At 44.6% G+C, this 17,879-nt stretch overlaps 1 long non-coding RNA gene across 1 annotated transcript; it reads right to left on the reverse strand.

The window, feature by feature from the left end:
- Positions 1-8,726: 8,726 nt before the first annotated feature.
- Positions 8,727-17,679, reverse strand: LOC132834772 (uncharacterized). The gene is made up of 2 exons (XR_009647245.1): positions 17,555-17,679; positions 8,727-11,288 (listed from the first exon to the last, which is right to left on the reverse strand). It is a non-coding gene; the product is annotated as an uncharacterized LOC132834772 (long non-coding RNA).
- Between the last annotated feature and the right edge of the window lie 200 nt (positions 17,680-17,879).

Raw genomic sequence — 17,879 nt, forward strand, 5'->3', positions numbered from 1 at the left:
CGATCTATATAGTTCAGAATAAAATTCTTTAAAGGTCGCATTGATCTTTTTATGATCATGAGTCAGGGTACCTGTACTTCCCTTGATGGTCGGAATAGTTTGAGGGGCTTTCTTTTTCTTTGCAAGAAATGCTAAGTATCTACCCGGTTTGTCGCCATATTCATATAATCTTTGTTTCGCAAATAATATTTCCCTTTTAGCCGTTTGAGTAAGCGCGGTGTTTAAAGCTGTCCTAAGAGCTGTAATCCTCTGCAATTTTGTGATAGAAGGTCTATCAGCGTATGCTGTTTCGGCTGCTTTTAGGCGAGCTTCAAGCAGACGCTGTTGCTCTCCCTTCATTTTCCTCTGGGTCGCTGAATAGGAGATGATCAAACCTCGTGCATAAGCTTTGATGGTCTCCCACATCATTGACGGATTGCTAGCCGTACCAGTATTAATTTCTAAAAAAGTTTTAAGTTCTTGGGAGAAGTACTTTAAAAATTTGCTATCTTTTATCAGGAAGGGGTCCATACGCCAATGCCGAGCAGATGTCCCATTGTTCTTTACCTTAGTTTCCATGTATACAGCGGCATGGTCAGAGATTGCTATAGTACCTATTTTACAGGTTGCTATAGAGTTTAGAAAAATCGATGGGGCAAAAAACATATCAATTCTTGTGTGACATTTATGTGGATTAGAGTAGAAAGAAAAATCTCTACCCTGTGGATGGAGACATCTCCATACATCTACCAATCCTAATTCTTTATTCAGGTCCGCCAGTTGTCTAGATCTGGGAGATACTCCAGCGGCACTCTTGGGAATCCTGTCTATTTCCGGATCCATAATACAATTAAAGTCTCCCCCTATAATTGTATGACGGGCACCAAAGGCCATCAGTTTTGAAAAAGCTTCCGTTATGAATTTAAAGGGGTGTGCCAGGGGGCAGTATACATTTAAGATCCCATATTCCTCTCCATTTATGAGGGCTTTAATCAAAATATATCGTCCAGATTCGTCTTTTATCTGATTTAGAATTTTCAAAGGGAAGTTCTTCCGGACAAGGATAACGACTCCCCTGCTTTTTGAATTAAAAGAGGAAAAAAAGGCCTGATCAAATCCGCCCTGTCGTAATTTTAAGTGTTCTTTATCCGACAGGTGTGTCTCCTGTAGGAGAGCTATATCAACTCTCTCCTTCTTAAGATTTGATAATATTTTCTTCCTTTTAACTGGCGAATTACTCCCCCTGACATTCCAGGTGCACCACTTAACTGACTGTTCAGCCATAATCATCTGGACAGATCCGAGACCCCTCGGGAGGGGAAACCCTATCTAGAACATCCCGAGCATGGAGCATACAAGATTTACAAAAGTAAAGATTCTCTGATACACTCAAAACAATATAACAAAAAACTCTTTCTAAGTATAAAAAATATAAAACATTCCGAATTGGAGATTTTCTCCCTTGTTCCCAGGGAGCGTCACTTCCTCTCCCACAGTCCATCTTACCCTCTTCCAACCAGTGCCCCACCCTTGACCCAGGTGTTCCTCAATAAAATGAGGAGAATTCAAATATAATATAAAGCTAGAGTTAACAGTGAACACCCCACCCCCACCCACACCTAAATATATTTGGGAATATTAATACCATATATAACTATAAGATTACAATCTCAACATGTAATACTTAAATATAATACCACAAAATAACAGGGGAAAGAAAAACAACCCCGCTCCTAAAAACAGAAGTAAAATAGAATAAGGTAACCACCTCTCCCCATCAACATTAACCAAACGCCCCAACATATATATATATATATATATACATACACACATAGGGGGAAAAATAAGAAAAGATGAAGGGATGTAAACCAAAATAATGGGAAAAGCAGACCAGCGTCCACAATCTCTTACAGTTTATTTAAGAGAGTCCAAGAATTCCTTAGCCTTCTCCGGTGATCCGAAGTTATATATGGATCCTTCGTGGCTAAGGCGTAGCGTCGCTGGATATCGTAAGGAGTACTGGATATTTAAGTCCCTTAAACGCTTCTTCGCCTCATCGAATGCCTTCCTCTTTCGGACCAAAGCTGGGGAGAAGTCCTGGAACAGCATGATCCTGGATCCTTTGTGGGTCATAGCTTGGGGATCTTTTCCCAGATTTCTTGAGGCTTCCAGGAGCATCTGCCTCTCCCTATAGCTCTGCAGCTGGAACAGGACCGGGCGTGGGCGCTGGGTTGAGCCGGGCCCACGTACTGTGACCCGGTAGGCCCATTCCACCCTTACCTGGCCTGATCCATTATGCAGATTTAAAACTTGTGGCAACCAATGCTCTAAGAATGCTGTCAGCTGGCCTCCCTCTTCCTGCTCGGGCAGGCCCAACAACCGAATATTTTTTCTACGACATCGATTTTCGAGGTCATCAATGTGGTTTTCTAGGTTCTGGACTCGATTCTCGAGAAAACGGATGTTGTCGGCTGTTGATTTTATCCCAGTCTCTGAGGCTGCGGCCTTCGACTCCACCTCTCTGACTCGGCACTCCAATTCCTGAATGTCTCTGCACTGCTTCTGCAGCTCGGCTGATAGTGCTTCTCTGCTCTGCCGAGATACATCGATAAAAGCATCAATCTTCGCCTCCCACCTGGCAAACATCTCCTCAAAGCTCATCTTCATTGGTAAATCTCCTGACGTAGCTGAAGACACCTTTGTTGCAGCTGAAGAGGGAGAGGGTGGGGGAGGGGTCCCTGCTTTCTTAGAGCCGCCTGTTCCCTTCCCTTTACTCATTTTCCAGCTAGTATTAGACTATTTAAATGTACTAATAGGTAACTATTTAAGGTTAACAACTATTATAAATGGTTTAGTGAGTGTGGTGGGGGTGGATAGCCCACTTTTCCCAAGTTTTGGGTAGAGCACTGTGGACTCAGTCTTGTTGGGTCGCCGCCATCTTGGATCCCCTCCGAAAATGTTGCCCCTTAGGTCTCTTTTATATCTTTCCCCTCTCACCCTAAACCTATGCCCTCTCGTTTTGGACTCCCTGACCCCAGGGAAAATACTTTGTCTATTTATCCTATCCATGCACCCCATAATTTTGTAAACCTCTATAAGGTCACCACTCAGCCTCCAATGCTCCTGGGAAACAGCCCCAGCCTGTTCTGCCTCTCCCTATAGCTCAAATCTTCAAACACTGGCAACATCTTTGTAAATCTTTTCTGAATCCTTTCAAGTTTCACAACATCTTTCCGATAGGAAGGAGAACAGAATTGCATGCAATATTCCAACAGTGGTCTAACCAATGTCCTGTACAGCTGTAACATGACCTCCCAACTCCTGTACTCAATACTCTGTCCAATAAAGGAAAGCCTCAGGCGACTGACTGTGTGGAGTTTGCACGTTCTCCCTGTGTCTGCGTGGGTTTCCTCCAGTTTCTCCGGTTTCCTCCCACAGCCCAAAGATGTGCGGGTCAGGTGAATTGGCCGTGCTAAATTGCCCGTAGTGTTAGGTAAGGGGTAAATGTAGGGGTAGGGGTATGGGTGGGTTGCGCTTCGGTGGGTTGGTGTGGACTTGTTGGGCCGAAGGGCCTGTTTCCACACTGTAAGTAATCTAATCTAAATACCAAACGCCTTCTTCTCTGTCCTATCAACCTGCGACTCCACTTTCAAGGAGCTATGAACCTGCACTCCAAGATCTCTTTGTTCAGCAACACTCATGAGGACCATACCATTAAGTGTGTAAGTCCTGCAAAGATTTGCTTTCCCAAAATGTAGCACCTCACATTTATCTGAATTAAACTCCTTCTGCCACTTCTCAACCCATTGGCCCATTTGGTCCAGATCCTGTTGTAATCTGAGGTAACCCTTTTGGCTGTCCACTACCTCCAATTTTGGTGTCATCTGCAAACCTACTAACTGTATCTCTTATGCTCGCATCCAAATAATTTAAGTAAATGACGTACTTTAACGCCAGGCTTTAAACCTGTTTTAAAAATGACAGGGCCGCAATCTGACAGTAGCCAGTTAACCAGCGGCTGCATCCAAGGAGCAGGAGAGTCTCCTGCTCCTTGGATGCTGCCTGACCTGCTGTGCTTTTCCAGCAACACATTTTCAGCTCTGATCTCCAGCATCTGTAGTCCTCACTTTCTCCTAGAAGAAGTTAACCAGAGGCCCCTAAAACTCAGAAACCCCAGAGGAGATTAAATAAACACACAATCCATGTCAGCCCCCACAGGATGCAGCCTGTCGACCAAGCCTCAGGCCTCAGATCCACGTGCCCCTCTGGAGCTTGGCCAAGGCTTCCCTCGGCCTGAACATTTTGGATCTTCACGTTGCAGCTTTCCCAACAAAAGTTCATCCGGATAAAAGAAGGAAAAGATTACTCGAAAGGGAATGCGGGAGCATTTTGAAGGCAACTTACACAGCAAGATCCCAGGTTTAAAAGCACCTCTGCCCATTGCCAATGTATTAATGTATCTAACACAGTCAGCAGTTAGGATGGAACATGGTGTGGGAGCAGATCTTACCACGGATTGGAGGAGGATAGTGAGGGAAAGGCATCAGATTATTACACTCTGCAGTGACCTGGGATCGATTGCCTTTTACTGAAAACAGTTCCCAACTTGTATGCTCCCTCCAGTCTGAAAGTCTCAGTAACCTCTATTGTGTCTCTTGTCTCTGAAACAATGGCATATTCACTCCCAGAATAGGGACAACATGGGGCTAGATACAGAGTAAATCTCCCTCCTTACTGTCTGCATCGAATACTCCCAGCACATGTGCAGCATGGGGTTATATACAGAATATAGATCCCTCTGCACTGTTCCTATCAAATACACACATGATCGGGACAGCATGGGGTTATGTACAACGTTAGACAGCATTATAGACAGTGCAGATGGTACCTTAACGTTACAAAGGGAGATTGATAGACTGGGTGAATGGGCAAAGCTGTGTTAGATGGAGTTCAGTGTCAGCAAGTGTGTGGGTATCAGGTTGGAGTACAGACAGGGAGCACAAAGGAGGTTTACAAGAATGATCCTGAACCTCAGGGGTTACATTCTGAGGGGACACTCGACAAATGAGGCCGTTTTCCTCCAGAATTAAGAAAGTTAAGGGGTGATCTGATCAAAGCCTTCAAGGTATAAACAGGATGAGACAGGATCGATCAAGATCAACGATTCACACAGGTTGGAGATTCTAGACCGAGAGGGAGCAGAGTCTGAGAATGAGGACCCAGAGCGTTCAGGAGAGATGGTAGGAAGCACTTTGACACACAAAGGGTGGGAGAGGTTTGGGACTCTTCCATGCACCCAGGTAAATAGTACTGTGAAAAGGCATATGGCGTACTGGCTTTTATTGGTAGAGGAATTGAGTTCCGGAGTCCTGAGGTCATGTTGCAGTTCTATAAGACTCTGGTGTGGCCGCATCTGGAGTATTGTGTGCAGTTTTGGTCGCCATACTATAGGAAGGATGTGGAGGCATTGGAACGGATGCAGAGGAGGTTTACCAGGATGTTGCCTGGCATGGTAGGAAGATCGTATGAGGAAAGGCTGAGGCATTTGGGCCAGTTTTCATTGGAGAAAAGAAGGTTTGGGGTGACTTGATAGAGGTGTACAAGATGATTAGGGGTTTAGATAGGGTTGACCATGAGAACCTTCTTCCACGTATGGAATCAGATATTACGAGGGGACATAGCTTTAAATTAAGGGGTGGTAGGTATAGGACAGATGTTAGGGGTAGATTCTTTACTCAGTGAGTCGTAAGTTCATGGAATGCCCTGCCAGTAACAGTGGTGGACTCTCCCTCTTTATGGGCATTTAAACGGGCATTGGATAGGCATATGGAGGATAGTGGGCTAGTGTAGGTTAGGTGGGCTTGGATCAGTGCAACATCGAGGGCCGAAAGGCCTGTACTGGGCTGTATTTTTCTATGTTCTATGTTCTAAACAGCAGTGGATGCTGGATCAGTCGTTCAGGTTAAATCTGAGAGAGATACATTTTTGTTCAGTGAAGGTATTGAGGGGTATAAGTCTAAGGAAGGAATGTGGAGTTAGGCAACAGATTAACCGTGATCCCATTGAATGATGGAACAGACTCGAGGGGCCGAATAGCCTCCTCCTGTTCCTATATTCTAAAATAACGATCTCCCTGCACTGTCCCTATCAACCCTTCCCAGGACAGGGACAGGATGGGGCTAGATACACAGTAAAGCTCCCTTTACTGTATCCCCATCAACCCCTCCCAGGGCAGGGCCAGAACAGGGTTAGATACAGAGTAAAGCTCTCTCTACACTGTCCCCATCAACCCATCCCAGGATTGATGAACGGAGCTTTAATATTTGAAAATGCTTCTATTATTCTGTCATTCATTATTCCTCAGTAACTTCGTGTGTGCGTGCATGTGCATATGTGAGAGACTGAGAGAGAGACAGAGACCGAGACCAGAGCCCTGCATTACTGGGTCAGGTACTGTTGTGGAGAAACTATAGAGAACCACCAGGAGACGCAGAGAGTTCTTCAAGAAATAGGTATTTTATTTGCAAACAAAAAACTGTGACACTGAGAAAGCAGATTCTCGAATGCCCCTGAACCTCAGGGTCCATGGATTTTTATATTTTTTTTATCATATTTCTGTGAGCTTATCAGCATGTCCAACTATATTAATCAAAGTACCTCACTCCAGCTACACAATAAACCAGTGATGTTAGTTCCCATTATCTCTTTAGTTGTACATTCTACTTGATGTTATTCTAATGTCATGATTAGATATTTATTGCTAACTCTGCTGCAGTGATCTTCCATTGCAGACTAACCTGCCATGATAGATATTTAGCTATTCCATCTATTAATAGTCTCCTGTCTCAAGCTGACTCTACTAACTATTAATTAGATATTCTAATGTCATGTCCCAAATGTTTACGGTCCCAATCCTGTCATAATAACACTTAACAGAGAAACTTGCTTTATTACTTGTGTTCTCTCATCTGGCCATAGTGACCTTTCAGCCTTAACCTTACCCTGCTAATTGGTGTAAGAATGTTCCACTATGGTTATCCCATCCTGTCCCTGCCTTCCACAGACCACAGGTTCCCAGTGGGCTTCATGCTTTAACCCTTCCCATGCTTTCATCGTCTTTATTTTCCATCAACCTCACTCCACCAACAATACCATTCGTTAGTTAAACAGGATGGATACAGCACCAATTCTCAGGAAGTGTTTTACTGTTTCTGTTTTTGCTAAAATGCTTGGGCAGTGTGCTGGCTCAGTCAGGAGACTGTCTGTGTGGAGTTTGCACATTCACCCCGTGTCTGCGTGGGTTTCCTCCCACAGCCCAAAGATGTGCAGGTGAGAGGAAATGGCCGTGCTAACTTGCCCAGAGTGTTCGGGGATGTGTAAGTTAGGTATATTAGACAGCGGGAAAATGTAGAGTAATGGGGTAGGAGAATGGGTCTGGGTGGGTTGCTCTTTGGAGGTTCAGTGTGGACGTGTTGGGCTGAAGGGCCTGTTCCCACACTGGATTGATTCTATGATATTTTAAAGGAAATAATGGATTGTCCAGTCACTACCACAGATTGTATTGGAATTTCTTGAGTTTAAAGTTGCTATCTAATGGCAGGTCTGTCTCTGTTGTTGTGAAAGACAGCACCTGAAAGGATTTGCTCGGTGTGTGAACCAGTGTGTTGATGTTGCCAACTTATCTCTGAGTTGGATACCAGAATGTTGCACATTCTCCCTGTGTCTGTGTGGGTTTCCTCCGGGTGCCCCGGTTTCCTCCCACAGTCCAAAGATGTGTAGGTCAGGTGGATTGGCCATGGTCAATTGCCCATAGTGTTAGGTACATTAGTCAAAGGGTAATTGGTCTGGGTGGGTTACTCTCTTTAAGGTCGGTGTGGACTGGTTGGGTCAAATGTCCTGTTTCCACACTGTAGGGAATCTAATCTATTTATGACATAACATAACACATAGTAATCTGAGATTGACCAACTTCTGAATTCATTGTTACAATGTTTAGAGACTGTCACCTATATGCCCATCTCTTGTCAACTGGTCTGTTGAATTTTACTTATGTTTTGCTAGATATGCCAAGTGGGAAGTTGCTCAGTGACATCTTAATTAGGTTACTCCGAAGTCCAAGCCCACAAACAATAAAGTTCTCCTTTGAGATTGAATTTAACGATGTTTCTCTGCAAATGGCCAGACTCAAAATGATCACAGCAGATTCAGCCTTCACTTCACAGCAAAGTATCATCTACCTTTAAATGGGAATATACGTCATCTTAAAAGCTAAGGAAATAATTGTGACTTTCAATAAATACTTCCAGTTACTAACATAATCCAATAAATAATGCATCCCTTTTCATAATTTTTTCTGGAACTGTTAAGCTAAGATTATTATAAAGTTGTTTAAAACATAGGGAACTGCAATTACATTAACATTGTAGTGACTAATGTTATGGACTAGGGTCAACCACTCACTACATTCTTAAACAGGCATCCCAGAGCATAACTTTGCAATTTACTTCGGTAAGTGGACAGTGAAAATTACCTGGAGTAAGATAGCTAGGTTGGTGACTAGATTTTAAACCGACAAAAACATTATTCACAAAATTACACAAACCATAAAGAACCCCTACAGAACACAATCTATCCAGCCAGACTTAATTATGTTGTTCTGAGTACAACAGTTCCAATGTTAAAAATCAGTATCAGTGTGTCAGAAACAAAGCTCACTCACTTCAATAATTTCACTCTGAGACAAGATCTGAAGCAATCGGTATGTTTATTATACGCTTGTAAGCATGGTGCCTGAAGTAAGGCACCCAGAGTTTAGCAAGTACATACCTTATATAGGATTTATTCCTCCCAACCCGGTGCCCATTACTGTTGTTTATCTCTTGCCTTATCCGGCCTTGTGCATAACAAAGTACAAGTTTTACTCGGCCATTTCACCACATCCTGCTGTGGCCCATTGTTAGGTATATCCTCCTTCACTCTTATCCACTTCCTCCACCTGTGCCATTTCCTCCCTTTCCCCATCCATATTGATCCTTATGACCTTTTAATTGGGGTTTGTTTTTTGTGTTTTTGCAGAAGTGGGAAACAGATGCTTATACCTATTGTTTGTACAGGCATATCTGGCTTAATTTACACCCTCACAGCACCTTATCCATTTGTCTGTAACATCTACCTTTGTTTGCAGGCATGTTTCATTCTTGTATGCACATTTTAGCTCATACAAAAACTATTATATATTTCCTCCACAGAGTTTTCATTCTTGTTGACTCAGCTCTTGGTTGAAACCATTACACACTGGTGTGAGTTCATTTACCTTGCATAAGTAATTATAATTGCAGAAGTAATACTGCTTTACCTATATCACACAATTTCCCCCTTTTTCTTTAATTACCATTTGTTATTTTCTGCATTTTTCTTTTTAGCATCGCTCCCAAAATTCGCATGTATCATTCCGGAGATTTCATCCATCTTGGTCTCACTCATCTCCTCAATATTTAGTTGATAAAGTTCCTCTGTCTGATTTCCTTTTAAGGGCATCTGTTTCATTAAGGCTGTCTCAATCAGTCTTTGGGTGAACCCACGTATACAGGGTATGATACAACAGCCAATGGCCACCAATACCCTGACTACTACTATCAGGGAAGTAAGGATGGAAACTACCACCCCCTTCCACCTTCCAAACAAGGATTCAAGCCATCCCGTGAGAGATGTGTCTACTCCTGAATTCTCAGCCAGTTCCTCTGCTAAGGTAGTCAATCCCCTTAAGGCCCGAGTAATTGAACCATCAGGCACAGTGTTATTAGGAATAAAGGTACAACAGCTTCCTCCTAACATCTCTCTCTCACACACACACACACACACACACACACACACACACACACACACACACACACACACACACACACACACACACACACACACACACACACCCTTTTTCTGCTAAAATCATATCAAGGGCCATTCTGTTTTCCCCTGCCATCCTACTTGTCGCATCAAGCTGTTCTGATATTCCTTTAACCGCATCCCTTGTATAATTTATAAATCGCTGTTGATTATAGAAAATGTAATTTATCCAATCTACATTTTTATTTTTTGTTACCCACCAAAAGAGAGCTGACTCAAAGCCTGCTGCAATCTGGTTACGAGCCTTGAACTCATCAGGTACCCCCCTAGGGACTCCTACCGAATCGAGATAAATCCTGTCATCGAAAGAAGTGTCTAACAGTGGTCTCTTACTCCTTCCCTTTTTCCCCACTATCTTTTCCTTCTCAAATGCCAGGGTAAATGGAATTGCCAATTGTACAATTGCACATATCCCTTACCAATCCGGAGGGAGGATGGGTCTCAGTATTTTGCCTCCACAGTCCCACCACAGATCCTCTTGGGGAACCTTCAGTGCTGAGTAGTTCTCTCCCTTGTCCGTTTTGATGACATTCTTAATCTCTGTACATAATTTCAGCTCTAGACCGATTAGTACCTCATCTACGCACACACGACGTGTGATTTCCGACTGTGGATGAAATGTAGGGGGGATCTTTTGCATCTTTCTTCTCCAAGGGAGGGAACATCAGAGATAGGGAGTTACAGTGCCTATCATTCCATGTAGTCTCAACCTGATACAGGGCTATCATACATTTCATGCCCTGCCTGTCTCGCTTCCACCCGAGCGGAAAGGGAAGCACCTGGGCCACTGGCCTACTGGAGGCACATGCATAGCAAATGCTTTTGTTCAGACTTTTTACAGTATACTTTACCCATTCAACCCAGGCATTTGCATCCCCGTATCCAGTTTCTATTTCAATGGTCTGTTTTAAGTCCTTTACCTGTGGATTATCAGACTCAGGGACCGTTAATAACACGCATGAAAATGATATTTGACAAAATCCCGATACTAAGGGGGCTAGCAACATAACTCTAAACATTCCCAGCATTCTAAAAAAAACATGCTGAAGCACAAAAAGACTTAATATACAATCCTACAGAAATAATCCCGCGCTCGCTTCGCCACTGTATAATCAGTTACTCAAAGTCTCTTTAGCCTGAGTTTCAGCGGGTCTTGTGTTGATTCGGCTGTCCAGACTTCTTCCTCAACTGGAGATTCCACTGACCCTTTGATCCGAGTGTAGTGAGTCCAGCCTTTCTCCTCCGTCCTTATTGCCGTTTCGGGAGTCAAAAGAGCCTGGTACGGCCCTTCCCAGTCCGGCTGCAGTTTAGTCTCTGTACATGATTTTACTAAGACCCAATCTCCCGGCCGGATGGAATGAACGGTGAATTCAAGGGGCGGAGTCTGTGCCAATAAACCCTGTTTCCTGAGGAAAGAGAGAGAGGAGGACAGGCCCAGTATATACTTCTTTAAGAACAAATCTTTAGTTTCGGCAATTGGAAATTCTCCATTCATTCCCAGATAAGGTAATCCAAATAAGATTATATAGGGGGATAGTCCCAAACCTTTCCTTGGGGCTGTTCGTACTCGCAAGAGAGTTATAGGTAAACATTTGGTCCAAGGGAGTCTGGTTTCTATTATCAATTTAGAGAGCTGTCGTTTGAGTGTTTGGTTCATTCTCTCAACCTTTCCTGATGATGGCGGGTGCCATGGAGTATGGAACTCCCAGGAAATTCCCAACCCTTTCGTTACCCCTCCTTTAATAGTTTAGAGGTAAAATGAGTTCCTTGGTCGGAATCTATATGGTTCACTAGCCCATATCAGGGAATTATGTGCTCTAATATTGTTTTAGACACCCCACTCGCAGTGGTGGTAGCTGGGGGGTATGCTTCAACCCAACCAGATAGATGATCTACTATGACCAACATATATTTTAGTCTCCCTACTCTGGGTAACTCAGTATAATCTACTTGTATACTCTGGAAGGGTCTCAATCCTGGGTCTCTTCCTCCCAGGGTCTGTTTTCTCAAGACTTTTTTATTTACCTTTCTGCATATTATACATCCCTCACATATTTGTTTAGCAATTGTATATATTCCTTTACATCCATATTCCCTAAGGACTAAATCAAACATTGCTTGTACTCCCCAATGGCTGCCTTGGTGTAGGACAGCCATAATCTCTCACATCATCATTTTGTTCAACATTTCTCTTCCATCAGGTAACATCCAATGCCCATCTGCTGTTTTTACAGCCCCTAAATCTTTCAATTCTTTTTCTTCTCTTTCAGTAAATGTAGGAGCTTCCCGAGGACCTGGGACAGTAGGTATTAGGGAATGGATCACCACTTCTTGTGGGCTCAGGGCTGCTTCCTTAGCCACGTCACCGGCTAGTCTATTCCCCCTGACTTCTGGTTCATTTCCTTTCTGATGACCATTTACATGCACTCCTGCTATTTCTCGGGGGAGGAATAGGGACTCCAAGACCCGTTTAATCAATTATTCATGTACTAATTCCTTCCCCCGGCTGTTGATCAGTTCTCGTTCCTGCCATATCTTTCCGAAAGTGTGCACAACACCGAAGGCATATTTAGAGTCAGTGTATACTGTTCCCTCTTTATTTTCTAATGCCCTAAGGGATCTTTCCAATGCATAGAGTTCACAGATCTGAGCTGACCACCTATTTGGCAACCTTCCTCCCTCGACCACACTACCTTCCGTCCTGTCTACGACTGCACACCCATTATGTCTTTTCCCTTCAGTCACCCGGGATGATCCGTCTATAAAAAGTCTAGCCCCTGCGTGAAGTGGAACATCTCTCAGGTCCATGCAGACCTTAGTTTGGTATTCTATAATGTCAAGGCAGACGTGCCCTGGATTCTGAGGAGATTCTCCTTCCCCTTTCCAAAGAAAGGCAGCTGGATTTTAGCAATTGTCCGTGACCAACACGAGATCATCCTTTTCGATTAATATTGCCTCATATTTCAGAATCAGCGAGTCTGTCAACCATCGCCCAGCTTTTTGGTTTAGGATCATTCTCACTTGGTGTGAGGTGCTTACTATTAGGGCTCCCCCAAATGTAAGCTTTCTGCTTTCCTCCACCAACAGTGCAGTGGCAGCCACAGCCTGCACACACTCAGGCCATCCCCGGGAGACTGGATCCAATAGCTTCGAAAGATATGCTACTGGCTGTTTCATTCCTTCCCACCTCTGGGTTAATACTCCCAAAGGCACTCCCTTATCCACGGTAGCAAAGAGATGGAAAGGTTTATCTATAGAAGGTAAGGATGACACAGGGGCATGGAGCAGATCTGTTTTGAGTTCCTCAACTAGTTCTTTTGCCTCATCATCACAACTTAGACACTTTGGTTCCTCCTCTAATAGTTTGAGATATAATTTCTTAGTCTTTTGAGCATAAGAGTCAATCCACAATCTCCAATATTCTGTTAGGCCCAAAAATTTACATAACTCCCGCTTAGCCCTGGGCAGCGGCATCCCCACTATTCCCTCTATCTGTACCGGGCTTATCTTTCGCTTTCCCTCACTAACTAAATGTCCCAGTATTTCACTTCTCACTCCACATATTGTAGTTTGTTCTTAGATACTTGCATCCCTGCCGACCCAGGAAATTCAATAATCAGTGGCTTCTACTGCTTTTTCTCTTCTTTTTCCTGTTACTAAGAGGTTGTCTACATACTGCAACAGGGTAGTCCCCTTGGGGCTGCTAGATTTCTCCAATATTTGTTCTAACATTGTCCAAATAAATTCGGGGATTCTGTAAACCCCTGGGGGAGCACGGTCCACCGGTATTGCAGTTTCCGTCCTGTCTTGGGACCTTCCCATTCAAAGGCAAGCAAGTTCCTATTTTCCTCCACCAAGGGACAAGCCCAAAAGGCATCCTTTAAATCTATCACACTAAACCATTTGTGGTCATGAGGGATCTTACTTAATAACATATAGGGATTTGGCACCACTGGATGTCTGATCTGTACTATTCGATTTAATGTTCTCAAATCCTGCACCAATCGATAAATTCCATCGGATTTACGCAATGGTAGAATTGAGGTATTATAAGGAGACATACATGGCTCCAACAGTCCATCTCTAATCAGTCCCTCAGTTACTGGCTGCAGTCCTCGTTTATCTTCTTTGGTAATTGGATATTGTCGCTCACAGACAATGTCCCTTTCCTTTTTAAACTTATTTCTAGGGGAGGGATCTGTAGTTTTCCACGATTCCTTTCTCGAGCCCATACAATAGGGTCTATCTCTTTCTCTCCACATCCTCTGTCAACATTGCCATTTGTACAATTAATTCTTTTTTCCTGAATGCCAATCTCCAGTTCTCCCTAGTAAGTTACTTCCAAAATCAGGGATATACAACAGTTCCCCTGTGACTCTATCCTTTGGACCTTCTATCATCATAGGTTCAAATACTGGGACAGTAAATCCCTCCCCTTTCACCCCGGACACAGTAATTGACCGTGTCGACATTCCTATTTTCTTTGGTTTAAAATTCAGCGATGACTGTGCTGCCCCCATATCTACTAGGAAGACTACCTCTTCCCTACAGAGTCCCACCTTCAAGTTTATCAAGGGTTCCTGGTGGGTCCCCGGGGGCAGGAACCCCTGATACCCCTATTTTCATCAAAATTTATAAGCGGAATTGCCCTTTCTTCCCTTTGTAGATCAGGACACTCCCGCTTAAAATGCCCTATCTTTCCGCAATAATAGCATCCTGCCTGTGGAGACTTCCATTTCTGCCCCTGTCACCTGAACCCTCTATCAAATGCTCCCCCTTGTCCTCTTCCTCTCCCTCTCTGCCCTACATGCTCTCACCCGCTGCTCCGGTTACTCACTGTTGGTCCCATTCTTTTCTTAACCACCTCGTCAACCGTAATTACCATCATTTTTGCCTTCTGTTTTTGTCTCTCATCTTCTCTCTTTACAAACACTTTCTGTGCCTCTCTTAATAATTCATCTAATGGTTTTTCACACCACCCTTCTATCTTCTGTATCTTTCTCTGTATGTCTGGCCATGTCTTTGTCACAAAATGTACTTTCAAAAGACCCTGTGCCACTGGGTCCTCAGGGTTCATTCCAGAATATTTCCACATTGAGTCTCTTAATCTTTGCAAGAAAACTGAGGGATTCTCATCTTTCTCCTGTCTAACTTCAAAGGCTTTAGTCAAATTCTGTGAATTTGGAACTGCCTCTCTTATTCCTTTTTAGAATCAGGTCTTTCAATTCCCTCATTTCTTCTCTATGCTCCGGGTTTTGATTTTCCCACTCGGGATCGCTGAGGGGAAACTTCGTCTCTCCCTGTCCATCATCCCCGTTCCCCCATGGGATGTTCCCTGTCCTATATTTTAATAGCTGTACCCCGTATAAGTCCTCTTTCTTATCCACTAAATAGTATATTCAAAATAGACATTAACTCAGTCCATGTACACAGACTGGGCCCCAGAAATTGATCAATTTGTTCAGACAACCCGACCGGATCCTCAACCAGGACCTTCATCTCCTTTTTAACTGTTCTGACCCCTCCACCGGTGAGGGGGGCACACATAAACCCAATCTCTTTGTCCCCTATTGGTACCTCCTGGAGGGGATAACTCTTTACGTTCTTCCCCATTTTTTGTTTTTGTTTTCTCCCCCTTAGGCTTTGGTTTAGATACTCCAGAGGCCTCCTCTACATCTACTTTATCTTCTCTTTCTTTCGTTGAGGATTGAGGGTCTGGGACAACAACATCCCCGTCCACCGCACCACTGTCCTCCTCTTGTGGGTCATCCGTTCCCTGTCCCAGTCTGTCTGTCTCTCCTCCTCCCCCATTTTCACCTAATCTGATTTTATGGTACGGGGGAGGGGGAAGTAGCCAAGAGGATCCCAGGGACTGGGTGGGGCAGAGGGGGAATCCCTTGTCTTTACTACCATTATTCACAAACTGCCCTTCCAACAGGACACATAGTCCGCCTCTTCTTGACTAAAAGTTTGTTTCTCATTCACATACAAATCTAAATACTGACATACCCAATCCTCGTCCGAACCGCACTTTGGCCAGAAGACAGCCGGACGAAGGATTGGTCCATATTAAACAACAATATTTCATCATTTCCTTTTTATCCTTTTCCCTTGTGCAAGTGTTACTTGTCCATTTCCGCAACATCCTCCCTCAGGTACTTTCTGGAGGAATGTTACCAGGGACTTTTTCTTCCTTTACTCCGTCGCAGTTTGACTTACTCTGCCTACCCGCCATTTCTCAGGGACCTCGCCAGTCCCTCAGTGATTAAATACCCCTTTTCCCGGCCACCAAGGCAATACTTAAAAGTCAGTTTTCTTACCTTGGTTTGTGCACAGAGTTGCCTGGCCCCATTTTCTGTATTTTCTATCAACCTCCGTTCACTGTCTGATTCAGATGTCTCTCTTGTGGGATTCGTACCAGTCGCCCTAGGGAGCGGACCAAACCAGGACACGATACCGATCCTCAATCAGGAACGGGATGTGTCTTCCCAGGGCCAGCCACTCCCCCCCGGCGATGGAAGAATGCCCCGGACAGGCCCCCAATTGTGGGAAATAGAACCCACTCACTTCAATAATTTCAGTCCGAGACAAGATCTGAAGCAGCAGTATTGTTTATTATAGCGTGGCGCCTATAAGATAGGCACACCGAACTTAACAAGTACAAAACTTATATACAATTCAATTCTCTTTCCCTCCTCCCACTATTCTAAACCCAGCGCCCATTACTGTTGTTTATCTCTTGCCTTATCCGGCCTTGTGCATAACAAAGTATAAGTCTTGCTTGGCCATTTCACCACATCCTGCTGTGGTCCATTGTTAATGTATCCTCCTCCATTGCCACCTGCATCCTTGCATTGCTAAAGCAACATTTCCTCCCATTCTTTATCCACACTGAACCTTATCACCTCTTGATTGTGTTTTTTTAATGTTTTTGCAGAAGTGGGAAACAGATGCTTATAACTATTTGTACAAGCTTAACCTACACACCCCCTTCCTCTTTCATGATTCAGCGTTGTGATTTTTGCAGATAACAACATTTATAATTACTCCTCACACTCTGATCCACCAGCCACCGCATGAAATGGTGTTAGACCCAAACAGGTGAATGGTCACATTGACGGGACTGAGTGTGGAAGGTTCTTGTCCCAATGGAACAGGGATCACCATAAGATGGAACAGCAGAAGGAAGGGATTCACTCCCAAAGTCTGCTCGACCTTTCAGTCAGACCATGGCTGATCTGATCATTCTCAACACAACTTTCCTTCCCCGATCCCCATCAGCCCCTGTTTCTCCAGGGATCCACCTCCTGGGGGTGGTGCCCAAGCGGGACCGCGTTCCCTATTGGCTTAGACCATTGGATCGACAGAGCTCTTACCCAATCGGAGCAGGAGGCTGAGCTACGTCCCGCCCTGAGGTGCGTATCGCCATTCGATTCTGGTCTGGAGTGCGGCCGTATGGGTGCCGCCTCTCTCCTTTACTTGCACCTCATGTTCATGGGGAACCTGGTGTAAATCATTCGTAGACGACCTGATTCTGGCTCAGGGTTTTGTAAGTAGCAGAGCAGCTGCCTCGCTGCGATCTATTGAAAGTCATCCCTCGAGCCAACCTTTTGTCAGTAACCGGTGCACGAGAATTTACTCCCACGCGCGTCCGTACGCACCCATCCGTTACCTCAGCTTTTGCTTGGGTCCCGCATCGAACCCGACGCCCTGCCGACCATTTCATGCCCACAGGCGCACCACCTCTCCCCGGGAGTGTTCGTGCGGGCACCTGCCCGTGGGTGGCAACCACGGCAGTAAGGCCACGGTTGTGACGTGCTGAGGCGAGGGCGGCGGCTCTGCGTGTGCGTGGGTTGGAGGAGAGGTCGTTGAGTTTGTCGGTCGGTGTTTTTCCTACGTTCTTCTTGCCGCACCACCTCAGCATACCGGCGCCTAGCGGTCATCCGTGCTGCTCCCTGGCCAGGAGCAGTTACGCGATACTGTCAGAGCGGTGTGCA

Source organism: Hemiscyllium ocellatum, chromosome 42 (assembly GCF_020745735.1).
Source record: "Hemiscyllium ocellatum isolate sHemOce1 chromosome 42, sHemOce1.pat.X.cur, whole genome shotgun sequence".
Taxonomy (NCBI): domain Eukaryota; kingdom Metazoa; phylum Chordata; class Chondrichthyes; order Orectolobiformes; family Hemiscylliidae; genus Hemiscyllium; species Hemiscyllium ocellatum.